General features: G+C 49.4%; 1 protein-coding gene across 1 annotated transcript in view; it reads left to right on the forward strand.

Moving 5' to 3' along the window:
• The window catches only part of LOC135174134 (gastrula zinc finger protein XlCGF17.1-like), an 872,006-nt gene that overhangs the window by 84,480 nt on the left and 762,985 nt on the right, over nt 1–24,541 (forward strand). The window lies entirely within an intron of this gene.

Raw genomic sequence — 24,541 nt, forward strand, 5'->3', positions numbered from 1 at the left:
CACGCGAGGCTGACTTGTAAGACCAGGTGATTTATTGCTCAAATACGGAGATCCCCTTCCCAAAACTAAATTACCCCCGTAAATTCTTTATGAGGTTGCAGAGTAACATTTCAGAAAATGGAAAATAAGAGAGAGTCTGTGGTTTTAAGAGTTCTTTGAGTCTTCAGAAGCCATCCAGGCTTTAGGTAAAAGAGTCCTTTGGTTTACTCACTGTTAAGCAGTTCAGTTCAGCAGGGTTTGGAGCTTGGGCGTTGTCCCTTCTTTTGTCAGGATCGGGCCCAAGCGGGCCTCTGGCCTTTGAGACTCAGACACTGCATGGGAGCGGGAGCAGCAGGCTGAGGCTGGAGCAAGTTGAAGCAGGCAGCAGGCTGGAGCAGAGCAAGCGAGCAAGCGGAGCTCCCGATCAAGGCAGACACACCATTTTATAATGTTCAAAAGAGCTGTGCTCACCAGTTCAGGCGATTTTTACGTTATTTTTACAGATTGGTACAAAGTTATAATCAACCTGCACAATTGGACAATTCTTACCAAAAACAACCTATAAGACCACCCCGAGTTCGGCCCACCGACAGGTGGTCAGTGTAGATAGAACCAAGGTCCCCTCTAACCAAAACAGAGCCATTGTTTACCTTTTATCCTCACTAGGGAGGAATTTCTCATGGGTATTGGAAGATTGTTTTGAGTTTTGCGATGCTTTGGCCTTGCAATGTGAGACACTGCAATATGCACAGCAAAGGCCTGCTAGAAGGAGCTTTGCTACCCTCCATGACACAGACCCAGCATATCCCTCTAAAGTAGCGAGTGCACGGGGGAGGTGCTGCTGATGTTTCCCCTTTTTGGGGACAGTTTGCTTTCAGATGACCCATCAGGCCACATCTAATACACACCATTGTATTGGCTACTGCAGTGTGTATAGCATTCACTGTTTCCTGTGTCTGAGCCATTGCAGTGCGGACAACCTCTTGGATTGGAAGCTCTTGTTCTTCTTTCATGATGTGCCTGATCATGTCTGCAATGCCTGCTCCTCTTTGCAGTGTTGTCAGTGTCTCTCTGGTTGCTGGATTACACTGCTGGTGCACTCATTCTGCCATTGTTTGATTTCTTGCTTCTGCAGGTAGGGCTGAGGAATTGATTGCAGCTTGGAGGCGATCCACAAATTTTTTGAAACTTTCATTTTCACTTTGCTTTATTGTGGTCCATGGTGGTGGTTTTGTGACAGCTGCAAAAGTTGTGCGGAGAGCCCCTCTGGCTGCACAGGTAGTTGTCAGGATTTCATGAGGCTCCATGCTTACAGCTTGTAGCAGAGGGGAGAGCATCATTGGATCCCTGCCCATCAGCCGCTGTACACTGGAGCCATGTAGTGAGTGATCTGCCCCTGTTATTTCAGCTATTTTATTTGTGCAGTTCTCCTCCCAATCTTGTCTAAAAACAATCATCTCTGATCCATCAAGCATCATTTTACAAATTTACCTGATGTCAAATGGAATCAAATTATCACTCTGTCGTGGACGGGAAAGTTTGTTTGGGGGGGGGGGGAGGTTTGGAGAAAATGATATGCAAGGCCGATGTTTATAAAAGGTATAACTGATTTAATATTATATACACCAGAAATCCCCTTCCCCAAACTTATTTACAATTATCCCACGTAAGTTCTTTATATGCAGTTTGAGAATTAAATCACAGAATGATTATGTACAAGAAATCAGGAATTTAGCAACAGTTTATAAAAGAATTTAGAAAGAGAGTTTGTGGCTTGAAAATGCCAGGATTTAGGAAGAGAGTCTGTGATTTTTTTAGAGAGTTCACTGAAGCTTGAGAGATCATTCAGTCTTTAAATTAAGTTCTTGTCAGTTACTCACTGTTCAAATGTAGTTCAGAAAAGTTTCAAAGTCTTTATGGATTTTAAGGCGCATTGTCCGAGGCTCCATGGGTCCGGTCGAGCTGAATGCTGACTCCCGGGGCTCGTAAGGATCAGGCCCCTGCCTGGAATGGTGCCGTCTTGACCTGGTTGTTTGCGGTGCGAATGCCGTGTGTGCGTGCGTGTGTAATCAGTGATCAGGGTATCGAGCAAAAGAGGTGTAAGTAGAGCAGGGTAGAGAATGAGGGGCTCAGTTAAGTTAAGTTAAATTAAGGTGCAAGAGGTGCAAGTAGATATTTTTTTTATAGTATTTTAGAAGAGGTGTGTTCAACCAACTCCGGCAGACTTGCGTTAGCTTTACAGATTGGTACAAAGTTATAATCCACTTATACCATTGGCTAATTCTCACCAAAACCAACTTATGGAACCACCCAGGGGTCAGCCCCCAGCAGATGTTTGTCGGGTGGTCACCATGTCTGAGAATTCGAACCTTTTTTCCAAAACATAGCCATGTTCATGTCTTTTGTTTCTCTGAGAGAGAGATTCTCCCAAGGCCTGTACATCTGCTGGTACAACAGCTACGACAGTGCAAGCAGATAGAAAATATTGGTTTGACTTTTTCGATGGAAGGCCTCTGAGACACAATTTTGTGTATAAATGAAAATTCTGCAATAGGGCAAAAGGGCTCTGCTCCCTTCCATGACTCACTCCTGAAGAGACTATCTAAGAGGGTGGACACCATGGCTGAGTTAAGCCCTTTTTCCATGGGCTTTCCATGGGCTTTCCACTTTAACAATCCCCTGCACCTCCTTGGGCTTCACCAGAGAGTAGTTTGCTTCCCCCTCCCCCACCGCTTGGACCGAGTAAGCTAATTTGGAGGGTGGGACCCACTCAGTGCATACCGCGTTCACTTCTCTCCAGTGTGTGAAAGGCAGTTGTTTCCCTAACAGCTCTTTTTTATTTTTATTAAAAGTCTCTTGCTGTTTATTTTTATTTGCTTCCATCTCCTCCTCCCCTGAGCTCAAATCACTGTTCTGCTCTCCCTTGGTGCTGTCTGGCTCCGAGCCAGAAGCCGAGTGACTGCTCGCTTCCAGGTCTCGGTAGCTTTTCACTGAGCTCCGAGCCCGCCCTCTTTCTTTGTTTGCAGGCTCCCCCCTTCTCAGCCCACCCCACCCCTTGCTCGGGCTCTGATTCCACCCCTTCTTCTTACAGGTGGATGCCTTCTCTTTGTCCAACTTGCTCCACCTGCCGTGGGGTGGAGTGTCCCCCTTGTGTGTGTTCTGATTGGCTTTTTGTCTCTTGCCCGTGTTTCCTCCCTCCATGTCTTCACTCCCATTGTCCAACTCCGACTCTTCTGCCTTCCCTTTCTCCCTGCCACGCGCACCTTCACCACGCCCTTCACCTTGCCGCTTGGCGCCATCTTTGGGCACATAGGGCAGCAGCTTAGCCCAGGTTTCGTCAGACTCTCCTCCCTCTGCCACATTTCTAGCCTCCTGAATCAGCTTGTCCCAGAAGGACTTCACTGGCAACCTGTTCCTCCTTTGGTGGGTCAGGATCTGGAGGTTGAGGGGGGGGGAGTTGCAGAGGGACATTTCCCTCTCGATCTTTTGATTCAGCAAGATTGTTTTCACTTGGGGGGTCTGAGGTCTGTGTGACCACCCTGACTCCCAATTTCAGAGTGGCTAACAGATACTCCTTAGCTGCCTTCCAAGTTTCCTTTTCCTCTATGGCCTTTTTAAGGGCCTGTTCACCTCTTCCCCAAGCCTTTAGATGTTTCGCACTGCCTGTGGACTTAGTTTCATTGGCTAATGCCGTGGTACACCTAAGCCACACCTCTGGGTGCAGTACATCCACTGGGTGGTCAATGACCCCAATTTGCAAGAGTCGTGCAATGGTAAGAGTAAAATCTTTAGCCTTACAATCTATACACCACTGTTCATGTAATTGAGACATGACCTTCACAAGAGCTTCCATCCTCCTTGTGGCTCCTGGGGGCATCCCCCCTTCTCATCCCTGCTGGGCGGGCCCTGCCGCTCTGACTGCCATTCACTTGAACCCAGGCGATGTTCCCGGGTTTCGGCACCACTTGCTGCCCTGAGGGGCACACAGTGACCTGGTTCTGGAACGGCAGAGCGACCAGCCCTCAGCCGCATCGACCATCAGCTCACAGACACCGATGCGGTGGAAAGCAAATGGTGTTTATTAATGGGCAACGCTGGGTTATAGTGTGGGTTAATACATCATTTCCACCTGCTTACATCATGAGCTGAATATTATTGGTTATGGCAATAAGGAGAGGGGCCCTATCTTTCTGTACAGCGCGATATCTTCCGGCCGCTGGGCCCTAGCTGCCCACATTCCCACACATCATGAGCTGAGCAGGGATGTTGCTCCTCCTGGAGAGAGCAGTGAAGGGAGGAGAAGAGAGCAGCATCAGCCAGACACTGCCTCATGAGCTGTGGTACTGGAAAGCAGAACAGGACAAGATTACAATATCCTGGGACTACCAGATGCAGCCCCTGGGATGAGACTCTGTGGTCTTACAAGGCCCTGGACCCCTCCAAACTTGCTCTACCAAGCTGTGATGATGCAACAGAGGCTTTGCCGTGCCTCAGTTTACCAGGGAGCAGCATGAGAGCCCACACAGTAGACAGTAAGTCTGTGTCCATAGACTGCCACTAGCAGGTACAGCTGTTGGAAGCAATTAGCTGCTCCTAGCTGGAGAGCAGCTGACACAGACCTCACCACAGTTGGCACTGTGAGAGAGAGCAGGTTGGTGCCATGCCACAGGACACTGTCCTGGAGTCCTGTACCCCTAAATTCCTCTCCTGCCCGGACTCCGGGGGGAAAGGGGAAAAGCCGCCTGTTTCCCCCCCCCGCCTGCCCTGCAGCCGTGAAGGGGGGGAGGACTGCCCCGTGAAGGGGGCGACTGCCCTGTGAGTTCCTGCGCTGGAGCCAGGCTGGGATTGGCCATGCGCTTTCGCGCCTAAGGTGTGGTAACTCTGCCCTTTGTCTAGCGAAGGTTATAACTATTGGGGGTCTTCCCGCCTTTGGGGTTCCCGCTTTGGATTTTGCCCGTGCCTGGATGTATGTGTCTGCCTGAGCTCACACACTCCCCTGAGTTGGGAATCACGTTCGGTGGAGCGCTATGGGAAGATGACTCTTTGTTCACCAATATGGTTAGATGGTCAAATCCACTTTCTTTCCGTGATACAGTGACTTATATGTGTTCTAGCAAGAGGCGTGCTCAGCTTAAGATTGGTTACAGTCAGAGAGTCCAGAGTTACATGTAAGGTGTGCATAGGTTAACTTATCACAACATTCTAAGGGTCAGCCTTCCAGACCACCCACTCCAGCCCCCTTGGTTATCTAGTCTCTGCCCACTGCAGCTGTGTGTGGGGTGCTCAGTTGTTTACATCTCGATTTCCTAGCCTCGCTGGGAACCAAGGATGTTCTCAGCGCCAGTTACTCATGTTTATGACTTTATGTCCTCGACTGGTGAGAAATTCTTCCACAATTCCCTCTTTTTCTTTTTGAGCAACCCACACCTGGCTAACTACCTTAGTTAAGCTCTTCTTAACGCAAGCAAAGACTAATACAAGGCATAGCAAAACTATTATGAAAATAACAAATAGCCGTAAGCCTTCCTCCTAATAATCTGCTTAACCACCCCGGATTGTCCCAAACAGGTTCTGCCACCAGTCCATCAAAAGTCGATGTTTCCTTTTTGATCTTATCAATATGGACCTTTCAACCAGGTTATACTCTTGTGAATGGACTCACCATGATCTGATAAATTCAAACAACACATCCCTTCGAAGTCCTGGCAGCCGTGTTCCTTGGCTAGCAAAAGAAAATCAACGGTTGCTCGATTTTGCAATAGGGCATGAGCGAAAGGCTATTTGATCAACCATAGTTGTCCTAAAACCTTAGTGGTGATTTGGCTTGTTTTGCTGACCAACACGTGAGTCTCTCTAGCTGTACTAATGCTTTTCCAGCTGCTCCTCCTGGTAGAAATACAGCTAAGGCAACACGAGCAGCTGTGGATAACAATTGAACGTTGTCATTGCAATTAGGACTCAATTTTAGAAGATCGCCGCTTAGACCGTGTCAGGGCTAGGTCCCTGAGCTGACTAAGATGAGGGGCAAACATTGTCCAGTTTACCCAGATAACATGGACCTCCCATAAACGTCTTGGTAGCCTTGCCAGGCTCTATCACCACAAATAAGGGAACACACCAGTGGGAAGTGCCTAGCGGTTCTGTTGTTCCACAGACAGATGACCTCGGTCCTTCTTGATGCTTTTAACACCATAACGGCCAATTGTTTGCTCCAAAAGCACCTAAAGCTCTAACTATGGGCCTTGTCAGTGTCGTTTGAACCGCAGTGTCCCGCCCTCATTGCTAAGGAAGTTATCATAGCTGTTTAACACAGGGGTGAATGGTGCAGCTACAAGATCAACAGTGCTAAATCAAAGGAATAAACCTGTTTAGAGCTTTCATCAGTAGCATTAGTCTGGCAAGCTAACAACCCCAGCTTAGCTAACAATCCCAAAAGCTATTTCTGCAAGCGACAGTAAGCCATTCGTTCAGAAACCCAATAAGTGCAGACGAACATCACAGTCACAGGAGAGTGCAGGTGTGCCACGTCTGCGCTGGCTCTGTGTGGCAGTCGACTGCTGCAGACTTCGCAGATCACTCAGCCTGTCGAGTATTCTTCTCAGGACTCCCATAGTTCTGGATTCACTCGATGTTCTCATTACACTCCTTAGCTATGAGCTGTGTCTGACTATTGTGCTAAGAACTACTAACCTCTAAATACAATACTAAAGATATGCCCTAGATGTTACTATCAGTCTATTCTACTTAGGCCTTTTCCCACAGTTCTTCATCTGCTTTTAGAATTTAGGGCAATGTTTTTTTATCTCTTGCAGGGCCCTTGCAAGAGAAAAAAGTCACATTGGCATCTTATGCCCAATTTGAGTGGGTCCTTGGCCCTTTACAAAGCTGTTAAACTGAACCTATTCCATTAGAGCCACAATCACTGAAAACTCATAAAATACCCAAATTCGTTAGCCATGGTCCAAACCTTAAAGATCCATACAAATACAATCATCAGTCAGTGCTTCTTTCAAGTCCTTTCACAGTTCTGCCATCTGAGCAAGACTTCTGCTCACTTTAGGAAAAAACAAGTTGGTCATAATCAGGTCGGTCTTCATCAAGGCCTGTGAAGATAAATGGTCAAACACAAGCGGATACAAGAACAAATGCAGACACATCCATTGCCTAGGCTAGCAGATCCACTGGCCTAGTCTGTATGCTGTGATTAGAAAAATCCCGAAAGGAAAAGATTTCTCTGCTATCCTACTGTCCTCTAACCCATATTCCCCTTTTCAATAATGCCTAAATAGTACCCAAGAAAAACATCCCATAACATCCTTATGTCCTAAGTTCCCAAAACTACAAACCCTTAGTCTTAACTTATCTTACTCTAAATATCTACAGCTATAGGAACCTCAAGAAAAGCAAAGAAAATCCAAGAAGATAACAATACCATGGTATTCTCAGGAAAAGGAAAAGTCAGAATTGTCACAAGGCTCAGTTCATTGCAATTAGCAGCTGTTCCAGTAAACTTCTATAATAGTCCTGTCTTTATCTGTTATTGGGGGAAGGAGCTGACTGGCCTTAGCCTACAAGCTCTATCATTCCCTGCTCCTAGTCCAGAATCTGGTTAGTGACTTGCAATGTGGATCTCAGTGCCTACACCCTCACTGTGAGAGGCAATGCATCTGAGTTCTAGTCTGTCCTGCTTGGTGCCTTCCATGTCTGTATAAGTTTCCACCCATGGTCAGTGGCATTGGCATCTCTGCTATATCCTAGCAATCTCCCTCTTTTTCTTTTTGCCACTGAGCAGTGGGTGCAAAAGGAATTAACCAGCAAGGCGATGGTGAATACCCCAGCCAGGAACTATCAGCTATCATCCGGAATGCAAACTGTTATCATCAGGTGACTAAAAAATACACCTGTGCGTGTCCATGCCTGTAACAGGGGCAAAAATGGGTCCTAAGTCATCCTCGTCATTCTTGCTACCATTTCCATAAACTTTCTGACCATCTGTCTTCAGTAGCACAGTATCACAGTACATCAGGTTGGAAGAGACCTCAGAGGTCAACAAGTCCAACCCGTCACCACGGGGCTCAAGGTCAGACCATGGCACCACGCGCCACGTCCAACCTTGCCTTGACAGCTCCAGGGCACCAGGGACGGCGACTCTACCACCTCCCCGGGGAGCCATTCCAGTAATCCAATCAGTCCCTCAGTGAAGAGCTCTCTCCTCGCATCTGGCATTGTCTAAAGCAGCTTCGAGGCTTTGCTGCCTCCTAGCAAGGAAAAAAAAAACCCGTAAAAGAAACAACGGGCGGGGGGGGAACGGGGCCCGCGGCCCTCCACAGGTGGCTAGAGGGGGGGAGGAGGAGGGGGAGGAGGCCAGCAGCCGCAGCGCCGCTTTTGTCCTTGGCCCTCCATCGTCGCCCAACCCCCAGCTGTTTCAGGTCAGCCACCACTTGGTTGTTTCCGTCCGTCTCCCATCCCACTATCGTCCTTAGTACACAACATGAAATCTACTCTGAAAACTCCCAAACTGCCGTCCTCCCACTCAGGCTCTTCCAGAAAAAAAAAAGGCAGAGGTGAAGCTGTGAGCTATCGAACAGCTAATCTCCCTGTAGCTATACAAACGTAAATTGACTAAACTCCGAAACGACTCAAGGAAACCCACAAACTCTGCCCACCCCACCGATCCCTCAGCATCCCACTCAGTCCCCCAGCTGTTGAAGACTCGCGGGAGACCCCTCCGGCTTTTTGGGATGCAGGTCCGTTCGGAGATGGGGCGGGCGTGCGGCGGTGAAGGGGGGGCGGATCTGAAGACTGTTCCGCCGAGCCGCGGGAAAGGGAGGGTCCCGAGCCGTCCGTGCGGTCGCGTCTGCCGTCGGTCCATTCTCTCTTTACGTCCGTTCCTCTGAACCTTCAGTAACGTCTTTTACCGATGAAAACTAAAAGTCCGTGTCCCGTATCGCATGCAGCCATCCGCGGGGACGCGCGGGCTACAGCGGCAGATTCGACCACAGTACACACAGTGGCAGGCAGCCACCCTCCGTGCGGCAGGGCCGAAAACTTTTCCAAGCTGAGAAGCGATTGTAACTGGCTGCCGGCGGGTCGCTACGGGCAGCCGCCATCATGGGTGTGTCAGTGAGTCGCTACGGGCCCAGCCGCCAATCACGGGTGTGTCAGTGAGTCGCTACGGCAGCAGCAAACAACTCAGTCCCAAGCGCGTCTCGTCCGACCTCCCTGCTGCACTTTCGAATCTTAAAATCACTGGAGGCTCTTTACTCGCATGACCCTGCGCATACGCCTGGGCCAGCAGCTCTCAGAGCTCAATGTCCGGGCGAACTTCTCTCACGAGATAAATACGCCAGCAGACGCAGTGCCCCAGCAAATCCACTGTGGGCCTTACCTGCCTTACACATGGGCTGTTCACTCCGGAAATGAACGTCCAGACTACTGCGACCTCGGGGCAGCGCTACCCGGCCCAGCGGCACCGAATGACGCTTACTCTCTCCGATACGGAGAACGTCCCACAAGTTGATCAGACCCCTCTGTCTTCGGGCCAACCCTCCGGCCCCCAACGCAGTCTCACCTGCGGCCGGCTTGTGTCCTGACTCCTCTGTTCGAGCGCCAGATGTTGGGAATCACGTTCGGTGGAGCGCTATGGGAAGATGACTCTTTGTTCACCAATATGGTTAGATGGTCAAATCCACTTTATTTCCGTGATACAGTGACTTATATGCGTTCTAGCAAGAGGCGTGCTCAGCTTAAGATTGGTTACAGTCAGAGGGTCCAGAGTTACATGTAAGGTGTGCATAGGTTAACTTATCACAACATTCTAAGGGTCAGCCTCCCAGACCACCCACTCCAGCCCCCTTGGTTATCTAGTCTCTGCCCACTGCAGCTGTGTGTGGGGTGCTCTCTTGTTTACATCTCGGTTTCCTAGCCTCGCTGGGAACCAAGGACGTTCTCAGCGCCAGTTACCCATGTTTATGACTTTATGTCCACGACTGGTGAGAAATTCTTCCACACCCCTGTGCCTGGACTGCAGAGAGATCAAGGATTCATCCTGTTAGGCTCACCTTAGTGTGCCTAATGACCCTTAACGACCCTTAACGACTCCCTGCAGTCGCTGGAAGGAAGAGGAACAAGACCGACGGCATCCTGAGTGATTTATTGGCTTAGATAATTTAGTAAGAAACCGCTATTAATTAATAGCTGCGTCCTTTTCCAACCTCTGACTTCCCAAATTAGACAGGATATTTGATGGTATACCTGTGAATTATTCTCCATGTAACTGAACCGATTATTAAACTAAATTAAACTTTGTATATATAGTTGTGGTGGCAGTTTTGGAAAATAATAAAAAATATCTATTTTTGATAAATTCTCCACACGGCCACGATCAAATCCTGCTCTTCGCAACAGACACTGCATCTGCTGCACACTTGCGAACCTCCATGCCAAGCCCTGAGCCCTGGAAGGACACTGCCTCCCTGAGAATGCACTAAGAGCAGGGCACAGACGCTGCCAGAGTTCTGGGAGGCTCTCCAAGCTTCTGCTGCTTACCACACCAACTCCAGCAGCCCTCCAGGTGCTTTGGCACTGTCTGGACTGCAGTGCAGCCCTGGGAATGCAGAGAGACTAATCTGTGAGGGAATGTTCTAGAAAGCCTCTTTGTAACAATTTCTCTGCTTGCTCTGTGCTTGTGCCTCCTGATTGAGCAGGGAGGAGCCTCTCAAGTTCCCCTAGAGGGCAAGCAGTATATTGCACTGCAGGAATCTCTTCGAAGTTCACTGCTTTGCATTTTGCTGGTTCTGATGAATTGCCATTGGTTGGTGCTGCCCTGAGCACTGTGCACTTTCTGTAATCCATTTGCACAACCCAGCACAACAGACCTGAAATAAGCTAAGAAGAATATTTGTGTTCATAAATAATATTTGATAATTAATAATGGAATCCACATCCTGCTGCATCCCCTTGGAGCTGCTCATTGGTTCCTGCTGAAATCACAGAAATCATAGAAATCATAGAATCAACCAGGTTGGAAGAGACCTCCAAGATCATCCAGTCCAACCTAGCACTCAGCCCTATTCAGTTAACTAAACCATGGCACTATGTGTCTCATCCACACATGTTCTTGAACACCTCCAGGGACAGTGACTCCACCACCTCCTGGGCAGCCCATTCCAATGTCAATCACTCTCTCTAGGAAGAACTTCCTCCTAACATCCATCCTTTACTTCCCCCGGCACAGCTTGAGACTGTGTCACCTTGTTCTGTTGCTGGTTGTCTGGCAGCAGAGCCCAACCCCACCTGGCTACAGCCTCCCTTCAGGTAGTTCATAGAATCATAGAATCAACCAGGTTGGAAGAGACCTCCAAGATCATCCAGTCCAACCTATCACCCAGCCCTATCCAATCAACTAGACCATGGTACCAAGTGCCTCATCCAGTCTTTTCTTGAAGACCCTCAGGGACGGTGCCTCCACCACCTCCCTGGGCAGCCTATTCCAATGGGAAATCACTCTCTCTGGGAAGAACTTCTTCCTAACATCCAGCCTATACCTACCCTGGCACAACTTGAGACTGTGTCCCCTTGTTCTATTGCTGGTTACCTGGGAGAAGAGGCCACCCCCCACCTGGCTACAATGCCCCTTCAGGTAGTTGTAGACAGTAATAAGATCACTCCTGAGCCTCCTCTTCTCCAGGCTAAACAGGCCCAGCTCCCTCAACCTCTCCTCATAGGATTTGTGCTCCAGGCCCCTCACCAGCTTTGTTGCCCTTCTCTGGACATGTTCCAGCACCTTAACATCCATCTTGAATGGAGGGGTCCAGAACTGAACACAGTACTCAAGGTGTGGTCTGACCAGTGCTGAGTACAGGGGAAGAATAATTTCCCTTGTCCTACTGGCCACACTGTTCCTGATGCAGGCCAGGATGCCATTGGCTCTCTTGCCACCTGGGCACACTGCTGCTCATCTTTAGCTTACTGTCTATCAGTATCCCCCAGGTCCCTATCCTCCTGGCTGCTCTTCAGCCACTCAATCCCAGCCTATAGTGCTGCTTGGGGTTGTTGTGGCCAAAGTGCATAACCCTGCACTTGGCCTTGTTAAATCTCATGTTGTAGACAGCAACAAGGGTCACCCCCTGAGCCTCCTCTTCTCCAGGCTAAACAACCCCATCTCCCTCAGCCTCTCCTCATAGGCTTTGTGTTCCAGGCCTCTCACCAGCTTTGTCACCCTTCTCTGGACACCTCAACATCTTTCTTGAATTGAGGGGGTCCAGACTGGACCAGGACTCAAAGTGTGGCCTGAACAGTGGCTGGAGTATAGGGCAAGAATAACCTTCCTTGGCTACTGGCCACCTGTTGCCTGATCAGGCCATGATGCCATTGGCTCTCTTGGCCACTGGGCACACTGCTGGCTCATCTTCAGCCTGCTATCTATCAGTACCCCCAGGTCCCTTTCTTCCTGGCTGCTCTCAGCCACTCGTCCCCAGCCTCTAGCACTGCTTAGGGTCTACGGTTATTTTTACTTGCTATCCAATGTGAAAGCTGAAGCTAATTTAAACATTTTGACATTGGTAATTTGACATTAATAACAAGATTAATATTTTAAATTATTAATTAACAAATTTCTTAACTGACAAGTCTGTTGAAATTCAACCCATTTTGACACGTTACAGCTCCTTTTCAAAAGTCACTTGAACTTGACAAGTTTTTCCTTTAAACCATAGAGCTGAACACATACTAACAAAATTTAATTCTACAACAGGTAACATCCCCCATTTCTGCCATGAATATTCCTATTTGTACATCACCACTGGGGAGCTGTCTAGTTCATGTGGGCACTGTTCGTTTCCTTTGTATTATCACAAGTGAAGCCCTTAAATAACCCTTATTACTGCAAAAATACAAAGGGACAGGTTCTCCACAAGACTAACTCCTACATGTCTTAATGAAAAATGTGAAGCTAGGAAGAGAGATCAGAGTGGAGGCATAAAGAACCCGCAAGACATATATCATCGTCTCTCACATTGGAAAGGACGCAGCCTGAGCAGAAAAGGCACACTGACCATGCTTCAAAAAGTAAGGAAGGGAGTCACACAGGACCTAGCATGCAAAACCATGCATAGGAAGGAAAACACACTCAGTAGTTCTGACCCTCATACAGGCTTTTGGGAAGTTAAGCACTATAAAGTAGAAATACCAGTTTGATCTAACACAGTAGGTCCAGATCAGGAATGGCTAGCAACCTGTATTTACTTAAACCTGCCTTTCCTCTAAAGGTTAAGTGTTGTATGAGGTGCAACAGTAGCAAATATGCTTCTATATTTCTAATCATCTCTTGCTGCTGTTTTAAGCTGTCTAGATTGACTCTTTCCTGTACTTTCACTCTTTCTACTAATAGGTTTCAGCTTGTTGAAGGGCTGCTCTGATCCAGCCTCTGCATCTGCTTCTCACTGCCCAGAGATCCTGACTGGCTGCTGACTCATAACCATGTCAGGACTTGGTGGGTTTGCCACATGCTTGTGGAGTGGCAACCTGCTGAGAGACAGCCTGTGCTGAGCAGATGGCTCCATGGGGCTTGCATTGCTGAGGGAACTTTCTCAGCCTTTGCTTTGCTTCCCAACAGCAACAATTCCTCTGTGGCTGTGTGCAGCCATTTGTGTAAGGAGAGCAGGGGGCAGCTGTGCCATGGAGCTGTGAGCTCCAGCTGCAGAGAGCAGTGCAGAAGTTTGATGCAAGGAGCAGTGATGTTAGCCCCAGGGGGGCAGTGAGAGGCACGGGGAGGTTAGGAGGGTGGGCAGTGAAGTTGTCCATTCAGTGTCAGCCCTCAAGGGACAGCTTCTCCTGCCAGTGCAGACCTCCTGAGGAGATCTCCTGGGCTGGTGTCATTGTTGAATTCTCACCTCTGCTCTAGACTGAAAAGCAATCAAATATTTAAGCTGTGACAGAGCAAAATGAACTTTGTTAGGTGCACTTTGACAGCTTGGAGAGAATTACAGAGACACAAACAGCTGCTGAGGGCACCTGGGGCTCGTGACAGGAGCCTCAGGTCCTGAGAGGAAATGGAAGACACTGCTCAAGAAGTCAGAAGCAAAACCTAAACTACCTTGAAGCATTGATTGGCCTCACTGAGGGTTGTTACTGACAAAGCCTCCCAGGGCCTCGTTAGAGCGGCTCACTGGGGCCATGGCTGCTGGCAAACAAAGGCAAAGTGCAGGGCAGCAAACCGTGGGCTTGGTTTGTGAAGCAGAAAGGCCAAGCCCTGACCCTGAGGCCTTGGAGAGGCAGAGCCTGAGACCCTCAAAATAAAGTTCTGTTGGAGAAATTCTTGTTAGTACAGCACACAAGAATTGTAAACATGAGCAACTCGTGCTGGGAACGTCCTTGGTTCCCAGACAGTTCAGGAAATCGAGCTGTAAACAGTTGAGCACCCCACACACAGCTGCAGTGGGCAGAGACTAGATAACCAAAGGGGCTGGAGTGGGTGGTGATGGAGGCTGACCCTTAGAATGTTGTGATAAGTTAACCTATGCACACCTTACATGTAACTCTGGACCCTCTGACTGTAATCAATCTCAGTGGAGCACGCCTCTTGCTTGAAGTGTATATAAGCCATTTTGGCTGCTGAGCCGAGAGAGTGAAACCGCTGTGGGGACTGCTGCTGGATTGGTTTTTCTGCTCCGTTCTGCTGCTCTCTGTGGTTCTGAGAGAGACGTTAAGGCAAGCAGGGGGGGTCGGCAGGCTGTTGTCTTGCGAGAGAGAGCGAGGCTGTGACAGGGGCTCGTGACGTCAGCCACGGGAGATTTAAAACCCTGCCACGTGCTGCGTGCGCCACCATTTTGGGTGCTGAGCCACAGCCTGCCTGCGGCTGGGAGCTTTTTTTTTTTTCCTTCTGTCTCTAACTGTCAGTATCACTGTGCACTATGCCTGTCACTCGCACTACAAAGGGCAGGAAAAGAATGTGCACGCAGACAGACTCAACCCTGGAACACACAGGAGTCCAGGCTACTGGATGCAGGGAGTGCTGGAGCCACTCACTTGCTACAGAAGGGGAAGGGCAGAACAATTGCGCCAGGTGTGAGCAGGTGAACTTTCTGCTCACTTTGGTTGCAGAATTGAAAGATGAGGTGGCTGAGCTGAAGGATGAAGTATCCAGGCTCAGGTCACTAAGGAAAAATGAAAGGGAGCTGGATCTGTGGGAGCAGGCTCTGCAGATCGCCCCTGATAAGGGAACTGCCCCTGGAAACAGGGAGGGATGGATACAAATCCCTGTCAAAGGCAGTAAGAGAAGTCCACCCCTGCCCTCTCCTCCTCTTCCACTGCCCTTGCACAACAAGTATGAGGCGCTTCATGAAGAGAGCAGGGAGGATGGGAGGGCTGAGGAGCATCCAGCCAGGATGCCTAGGGTGGAGCAGTCCCCACCAACTGTGGTTACTAGCTTCGCAAAAAACAAGAAAAAGAGAAGAGTCTTAGTCGTTGGGGACTCAGTTTTGAGGGGACAGAGGGAGCCATCTGTCGTCCCGACCCATCTCACAGGGAGGTCTGCTCCCTTCCTGGTGCCCGGGTTAGGGACATCGCCAGGAGACTCCCAAACCTAATCCGGCCCTCTGATTATTACCCCTTACTGGTAATACAGGCTGGCAGGGATGAAATCGAGAAGAAGGGAACCAGGGCAATTAAAAAGGAATTCAAGGCCCCGAGGAAATAGATAGATGGGGCAGGAGCACATGTGGTGTTCTGCTCAGTCCCCCCTGTGGCAAGAGAGTTCACAGAGAGGAACAGCAGAACCTATGACATCAACAGCTGGCTCAAGGGATGGTGTGAGAGGAGGCACTTTGGGTTCTTCGACCTTGGGGGAACTTTTACTGAGCCAGACCTGCTTGATCATGATGGGGTTCAGTTATCTAAGAGGGTCACGAGAGTCCTGGCATTGGAGTTGGCAGGGCTCATTAGGCAGGCTTTAAACTAGGTCTGAAGGGGGTGGGTGAGGCAATTACTCTCTCTGAGAAGGAGAGAGTGGGGAGGAAACTAGGGACAATTGGGGAATCGAGAGCCCAGATGAAGTGCATCTATACCAATGCACACAGTTTGGGTAACAAGCAGGAGGAACTGCAAGTCCTGGTCCACCAGGGTGACTATGATATAGTTGCCATTTCAGACACTTAGTGGGATGACAGGCATGGTTGGAGTGCTATACTGGGGGGATATAACCTCTTCAGGAGAGATAGGCAAGGGAGAAGAGGAGGAGGGGTGGCCCTGTATGTTAGGGAGTCACTCCTTGCCACTGAGCTCGAGGTGAGAGACGAAGGGGTTGAGAGCTTGTGGGTTAAAATCAGAGGGAGGACTAATAAATCTGCCATCCTGGTTGGAGTCTGTTATAGACCACCTAACCAGGATGAGGAAACAGATGAGATATTTTACAAACAGTTGGAGGCTGTCTCAAGATCAGATCTTGTCCTTGTGAGTGACTTTAACCTGCCAGATGTCTGCTGGGAACTTAATTCAGCAGAGAGGAGACAGTCCAGGAGATTTCTAGAGTGCATGGAGGACAGCTTCATGACCCAGCTGTTAAGTGAGCCTACTAGGGGTCAAGCTCAGCTTGACCTGCTGCTCTCCAACAGAGAAGGGCTGGTAGGTGATGTGACAGTGGGAGGCTGCCTGGGGTGTAGTGATCACGAGATAGTGGAGTTTTCAATTTGCAGGGAGGTAGGGAGGCACTACAAAAAAACCCACACCTTGGACTTTCGGAGGGCAAACTTAAATTTGCTTAAGAAACTTATTTCCAAAGTCCCCTGGGCAGCAGTCCTTAAAAACAAAGGGGTCCAGGATGGTTGGACCTACTTTAAACAGGAGCTCTTGAAGGCACAGGAGCTGGCAGTTCCCATGTGCCCAAAGATGAGCCGGCAGGGAAGGCGACCAGCCTGGATGAATAAACAGCTCCTGAAGGAATTGGGGGGAAAAAAGAGGGTGTATCACCTTTGGAAGGAGGGGAAGGCTTCTCCTGACGTGTTTAAGGAGATAGCCAGACTATGCAGGAGAAGAATTAGAGAGGCTAAGGCCCAGCTAGAACTTAGGCTGCCACTTCTGTGAAAGATAACAAAAAGCACTTTTATAAATTTATCAATGCTAAAAGAAAGGGCAAGAAGAGCCTCCACTGCTTACTGGACCAGGAGGGGAACACTATAACTGATGATGAAGAAAAGGCTGAGGTCCTGAATGCCTTCTTCGCCTCAGTTTTCAACAGTAAGGAGGGAGGAGGAGGCAAGTGGCCTCTTGAACTGGGGGATGGGGTCAGGGAGCGGTGTGTTCCCTTGGAAATTCATGAAGAATTAGTTCAGGACCTGCTGAGCCATCTGGACACCCACAAGTCCATGGGACCAGATGGGATCCATCCCAGGGTGCTGAGAGAGCTGGCAGCTGAGCTGGCCAAGCTGCTCTCCATCATTTTCCATCAGTCCTGGCTCACCGGAGAGGTCCCAGGAGGCTGGAAACTGCAACGGTGACCCCCATCCACAAGAAGGGTCGGATGAGGAACCTGGGAACTAAAGACCTGTCAGCCTGACCTCAGTGCAGGGAAACTGATGGATCAGGTTATCTTGGGGGTGATAAGAGCGCACCTGAGGGATGCAAAGAGCTCAGGTCCAGCCAGCATGGTTTAAGAAGGGCAGATCCTGCCTCTCCAACCTGATCTCCTTCTATGATCAGGTGACCCGCTTGGTGGAATGTGGGGAGGCCTGTGATGTGCTCTATCTGGACTTCAGCAAGGACCTTTGACACTGTCCCCCACAGCAAACTGCTGGCTAAGCTGTCAGCCCACGTTTGGGATGCAACACTCTGTGCTGGGTTAGGAACTGGCTGGAGGGGCCAGACACAGAGAGTGGTGGTGAATGGTGGCCACATCGAGCTGGCAGCTGTCACTAGTGGTGTCCCTCAGGGATCAGTGCTGGGCCCCATCCTCTTTAACATCTTCATAGATGACTTGGATGAGGGCATCGAGTCAGTCATCAGCAAGTTTGCAGATGACACTAAGCTAGGGGCAGATGTGACTGGGTTGGAGGGCAGAAGGGCTCTGCAGTGGGACCTTGACTGCCTGGACAGATGGGCAGAGTCCAATAGGATGGCGTTCAATAGCTCCAAGTGCAGGGTGCTGCACTTTGGCCACAACAACCCCATGCAGAGATACAGGCTGGGGTTGGAGTGGCTGGAGAGCAGCCAAACAGAGAGGGATCTGGGGGTGCTGATTGATACCCGCCTGAACATGAGCCAGCAGTGTGCCCAGGTGGCCAAGAGAGCCAGTGGCATCCTGGCCTGCATCAGGAATGGTGTGGTCAGCAGGAGCAGGGAAGTCATTCTGCCCCTGTACTCTGCACTGGTTAGACCACACCTTGAGTACTGTGTTCAGTTCTGGGCCCCCCAGTTTAGGAGGGACATCGAAATGCTTGAGTGTGTCCAGAGAAGGGCGACAAGGCTGGTGAGAGGCCTTGAGCACAAGCCCTACGAGGAGAGGCTGAGGGAGCTGGGATTGTTTAGCCTGGAGAAGAGGAGGCTCAGGGGAGACCTTATTGCTGTCTACAACTAACTGAGGGGTGGTTGTGGCCAGGAGGAGGTTGCTCTCTTCTCTCAGGTGGTCAGCACCAGAACGAGAGGACACAGCCTCAGGCTGCGCCAGGGGAAATTTCGGCTCGAGGTGAGGAGAAAGTTCTTCCCTGAGAGAGTCATTGGACACTGGAATGGGCTGCCTGGGGAGGTGGTGGAGTCGCCGTCCCTGGGGCTGTTCAAGGCAAGATTGGACGTGGCACTTGGTGCCATGGTCTAGCCTTGAGCTCTGTGGTATAGGGTTGGACTTGATGATCTGTGAGGTCTCTTCCAATCCTAAAAATACTGTGATACTGTGATAAGTCACTGCATCATGGAAATAAAGTGGATTTAACCATCTAAGCTATAGTGGTGAACAAAGAGTCATTTTCCCTTAGTGCTCCACCGAGATGTTTCCCAACAAAGTTCCTTCTCGGCTGCCTGTCGGGGGAGGGGTTTTCTCTTATTCCTCCCCGGTCATGGGGTAGGGTGAGAAATTAATTTGAGGCAAAGTTAATTTTTTATAAAATTATTATTAAAATTAATATTTACAAATTTGCACCACCCCCAACCACTGATGAAATCAGGTCTGTTTGTAAGTTTATGCCAAACAGCTGATATATTATACAGGGATTGATTATTAAATGGAAATACCAAATTATCAACAACTATAGACAGAGAGAAAGATTCCCTGAGCTTAATGCCTCTTAACAACTATACTGTCTGCCCAGCAAGGGCTGAAACTGTCTGCTCTTAAGATAGAGATAACTTATCTTATGAAGTAATTAAAGCTTGCTTAAATGTGTTGCTCTCAAGTATTAACATTAATCACCCTCCTGGAACGTGTCACAGCATGTGCCCAGTTATTGGGTCTTGTGAAGGCTGGAGTCTGTCCCGGCTTGCAGGGGAATTGATAAGGTTCCCAGTCTCTGAGTTAAATAGGATTTTGTCTAACCTTCTCTCCTGGGTGAAGTGGTGTCATGGTACTGAGTTTAGGGGAAGTTTGGGGAATAACATGTGAGGCCAATTTGAAAAAGTTTTAAAGTGATTTATTACTAAAATGCTAGAAATCCCCTTCCCCATACTTATTTATAGCTACCCCTGAGTGAGTTCTTGGTTCGTGGTTGAGAATTAAAATACAGAATAGCTAAATAAAGAGAGTCCGTCATTTTAAAGAAAAGTTCTGAGTAGTGAAAAAAAATTATTCAGTCTTTAAATAAAAAGTTATCAGTTACTGACTGTCCAAAATTGCAGTTCTGAAGAGGGTTTTAAAGCATTACGAATTGCGGTGTGCTATTTGAGCTTCCGCAGGTCCGATTGAGTTGGAGTCGGCTCGTGAAGCTGACGGGGAACCGGGCGCTGCCCTGTTCATGCCGAGCTGGCTTGTAGCTTCTTCTATTGCTGCGATGTTTGTGCAGGCATGGTATCATTCAGAAGAAGAGCAGGGTTAAGATCGAGGTGCAGAGTTCTAAGAGTGAGGAGAAAGTGAGGGTGCTCAATTAAGGCAAATACAGCATTTTATAGTGTTCAAAAGAGATGTGCTCAGGCGATTTTATGTTAATTTTACAGGTTGGTACAAAGTTATAATCAATTCATACAATTGGACAATTCTTACCATAAACAACCTACAGGACCACCCAGGGGTCAGCCCCCAACAGGTGGTCAGCGAGCTATGGGAACCAAGACCTTTGGCTCAAAACAGAGCCAATGTTTATGTCTCTGCCCCCCTGGGGAAGAAATCTTCCCAAGGCTGTTTGGCTCATGCAAGCAGATAGAAAATATTGTTTTGGTTTTCGATGGCTGGTACCGTGTGAGCCACAACTTAATGTGCAATTGAGACCTTTGCAAGGGGGCTCTGCTCTCTTCCATGACAAGTTGTCTCTGCCTTGGAGCTGTTGCTTCTCTGCTGCTGTGTCCAGGGATGATCAGCTGGCGGATTTTCCCCGGTGCGGGAGAAGGATCTGTCTGTGCAGATTCTAACACAGTCTCACAGGCTAGCAGGCTGTTTTGTAGGTTTGCAGACAGATGAGGGTCTGCTGGCTCTGGATCTTTCAGACTTACAGAACAACTGGCAAGCAGGGTCTATGCCAGGCTGCAGGGGAGACTTGAGCTCTGTAGATAAATGCAAGGTAGGCAAGCCAGTATGTACGGCTGCTCTAGACTTAGGCTTAGGAAGGGGGGCTCTCGGCTCCCCATATTTGTATGAAGTGCAGGCGTGCAGGCGCTCTGCCTCTCGATGGGTTCGCAGACAGCTTAACTGCACCTTGAGATCAATGCAAGAGGTCTGAGCCTCAGTAATGCTTGCAAGTGAGTAAGGCCTGATCCTGTGTCCAGGCCATGCAAGCAGGTCAGGGCAGCGGTTGCTGCAGTGGATCAGAGCTGAGTCTGAGTGCTCGAATGCTCCGAACTTCTGAAGAGTCTTGTTGGGGGTCTGGAGACTGGCAAGAAGCGGATCGGGGCACTGATAGAGTCGACTCTATAGCTTCTGTGCATCAGTACAATTTATTAGGGTAATGCAGTGTCTTATATAGTGCTCAGAGGAGGTGTACCCAGCCAGCCTGGGGCTGGCAGAAGTGGACAGTATGGATTGGGCCCCAAGCCACATGCAGGGTGCAGATAGGTTACCCTTATGAAAACAGCCCGTGGTTTCCACCTCAGGGGGCTTGGCAGGATCAGCCCCCAGGAGCTGTGTACACCCCAGGGGCTGGGCAGATGCCATCCCCTATCAGGTGTGCGTGGGTTGCTCAGCCTAACAGCCTAGCTTCCTTGGAGCTGGCTGGACTCCAAGGACATCTCCCTCACAGTTCTCATGTTTACAGCTCATGCCCTGTTGCAGGGAGAAATTCGCCCACAATACTCCCTTCTTTTTCTTTGAGCAACCACGTCAGATCTTATATAGGCGTGTTTGATACAGGCATGAATGATACAAGTGCAAATCAATAATGCTGAAGTTAAGAGAATGCATCTGTGAAGAGCCTTTTTGCTAGTGGGCAATAGTCTGGCAAACTGATCACCCAAGCTCTGCTAACAATCCCAAAAGCTATATCTGCAAGCGACAGTAAGTCAAATGTATTCAAAAACCCAAAAGTCCAGACGAATATTACAGCTACTGGAGAGTTGTAAATCCATCGTCTTTGATGGTTCAGTGTGGCAGCTGATGTTGTAGATGAGTCAGCTGTCCAATATTTCTCCTCAGACTCCCATAGTTCTGGATCACTTCACAGTTTTCAGAGATCTTGATGTTCTTAATGACAATTTCTTAGCTGTGAGTTGCGTCTGTCCATTGTGCTTTAGAACTACAAACCTCTAAATACAGTACAAAGAATATGCCTTAGATGTTGCTTTCAGGGTAATCTAATTACGCTTTTTCCCACAGTTCTTCATTGCTTTTAGAATTTAGGGGCAGTGTTTTTTATCCCTTGCAGGGCCCTTGCAAGAGACAAAAGTCACATTGCCATCTTGTGCCAATTTGAGTGGGATTTGGCCTTTACAAAGGGATGCTAAACTGAATCTATTCCATTAAACCACAATCACTGAAAACTCATGAAAATACCCAAATTTGTTAACCATGATCAGAACCTATCATCCACCCCTCACACATAGTCATCGAACTTCAGTATTGATTTCAAGATCTTGCACAATTCCGCCATCTGAGCAAGATTTCCTGCTCACTTTTTAAGAAAAGACAGGCTAATCATACTCAAGCTGGTCCACCATCTTAAGGCCTGTGAAGATAAGGGATCAAACACAAACAAATACAGAGACAAAGGGCCAGTGATCAAACACAAACAGATACAGAAACAAACACAAACATATTGAGTGCCTAGGCTAACAAACCCATTGATCTTGTCTGCAGAATTTCTTTATACCTGTTCCCTTGTCTTTCTACCCCCTTTTTCCCCCTCTTTCTTTTTTTATTCCAGTATTACCCAGATATACAGAAAAAAAAACCCAAAACCAGAACGTCCCATGATATCCCTATGTCAGAAAAATCCTGTAATTGTAATTTTACAAACTCTTAGCCTTAACTATATTATTTTAGCAGCTTAAAGGTCTAGGAAACGAAGGAAAATAGGAGAAAAAGCAAAGAAAATCAAGAAGTGTGGTACCACAGCAAAGTCAGAATCAGAACAGAGGGGAGAAGAAGATTTCCTAAAATTCTGATACAATTAATTGACACAATAGTCACAGGTAGCGAGATACGAAAATGTGAGTCTGTCACTTAAGAAGCAAACTGCTTGACTGCTGACCCGGGGAGAGAGGCGGGGGAGGAGGGGGGGGTGGGGGTCTCATGAGCCGCACCGGGCAGAGGTGGGGGAAGGGGGAGGGGGAAGAGGAGGGGGGCAGGGGGGAAGAGGAGGGAGAGAGGGGTGTGTCCCATGACCTGCGAAGCTGCCACCATTTTCGAACTTTCCAAGCCGGGACGGGAAGGGGACTCTGCTGGATTCCGCCGCCGGGTGGGGGGGGGTGGGGGGGAAGGGTGGCTCACACTGCCAGAGGACTCGCCGCTCAAGCCAGTCTTCAAGCCCCATCCCCCAGAGTCTTTCTGTTTGTCTGTTTGTCTCTTTGGTGTTTTCTTGTGGATACGACTGGTGAGGTGGAGGGTGTGGGCTCCGCTGGGCTCTGCAGCTGTGGAGGGGTGTTTTCTGCCGGCGGTGAGACTTGGGAAGCGAGGGGGGGGGGTGTTTCAGAGTTCTCTGGCATGGGCGCTCCTGCCATTCCTGCTTTTCTCTGTGCTTTTCATTCTTTCTTTGGCAGGGATGCGGTGTTGGGGGGGGGCTGCCATGCAGATGATCGAACGCAGAAGGAGAGCACCGTAGTGGCTGGCAGATTTGACATGGCAGTGGCAGCTGGAAGCAGCTGCTTTGCACAGCAGTCCTAAAAATTTTTTACAGGCTGAGAAACTTTTGCAGCTTGCTGCCACCGGGCAGAGGCGGGGGAAGGGGGTGGTTCCCAGTGATGCGTTGTCGCCATTCCACCGAGAGTGAAGGGGGAGGTGGGGGGTGCACCTTTTAGCGGCAAGATTCCGTAAGTGAGAGCGGGGGGGGAGGGGTGCTGCTGCTTTGCGGCAGCAGCTGCTTCTGGAAGGCCCCGTCTCTACAGCAATTACAACTCCCAGAAGTCACCCATCTCTATGGTCGCACCCGTCGTCACAACAACTGCTGCTTCCAGGGTGCCCCTGTCTCTACAGCACTTGCTACCCCTGTAAGGCGCCCATCTGTATGGTCGTGCCCATCTTCACAGCAACTATCCCTTGTGGTTATTATCTGGTTGCCTGAGAGAGAAGAGAAAAAAAGGGAATAAGAACAAGGTTCCCCACCAGGGGGTATGGTAGCGTCCGATCTCTTACGTTTCTGCCAGCTCCTTACGCGTGGAGGTGAAGCGATGTTTCAGCCCCTCCTCGGGGCCCCAGCGATTCAAGGGCCAGGCTTAGGGCTCCATGGGTTGTGGCCTAGAGGGCTGCCGGTAGTCCAGAATGCAGGCCTCAGTGCCTGGCCGCAGCAATACGGTGGTTCAATCAGTGTATTCAGGTGCCAATTGTTGGGGTCTGGAGGCTGGCGTGAGGCAGATCGGGGCATTGACGAGTCGACTCTATAGCTTCTGTGCATCTGTACAATTTTATTAGGGTAATGCAGTGTCTTAGAGGAGGTGTACCCAGCCAGCCTGGGGCTGGCAGAAGTGGACAGTATGGATTGGCCCCAAGCCACATGCAGGGTGCAGATAGGTTACCCTTATGAAAACAGCCCGTGGTTCCACCTCAGGGGGCTGGCAGGGTCAGCCCCCTGGAGCTGTGTACACCCCAGGGGCTGGCAGATTCCATCCCCTATCAGGTGTGCGTGGATTGCTGTGTACGCCCCAGGGGCTGGGCGTGTGTGTGTTACACGACCTGTTTACTGCCTCGTGGGTCCTGGCAGAAAAACATGTCCAGGCATGTAGGGTCATAGAGAGGCCTCAGTTTTGGGGCTGCTGCCCCTCCACCACACTGCCATGCTGGCAG

This window comes from Pogoniulus pusillus, unplaced genomic scaffold (genome assembly GCF_015220805.1).
Source record: "Pogoniulus pusillus isolate bPogPus1 unplaced genomic scaffold, bPogPus1.pri scaffold_47_arrow_ctg1, whole genome shotgun sequence".
Taxonomy (NCBI): Eukaryota; Metazoa; Chordata; class Aves; order Piciformes; family Lybiidae; genus Pogoniulus; species Pogoniulus pusillus.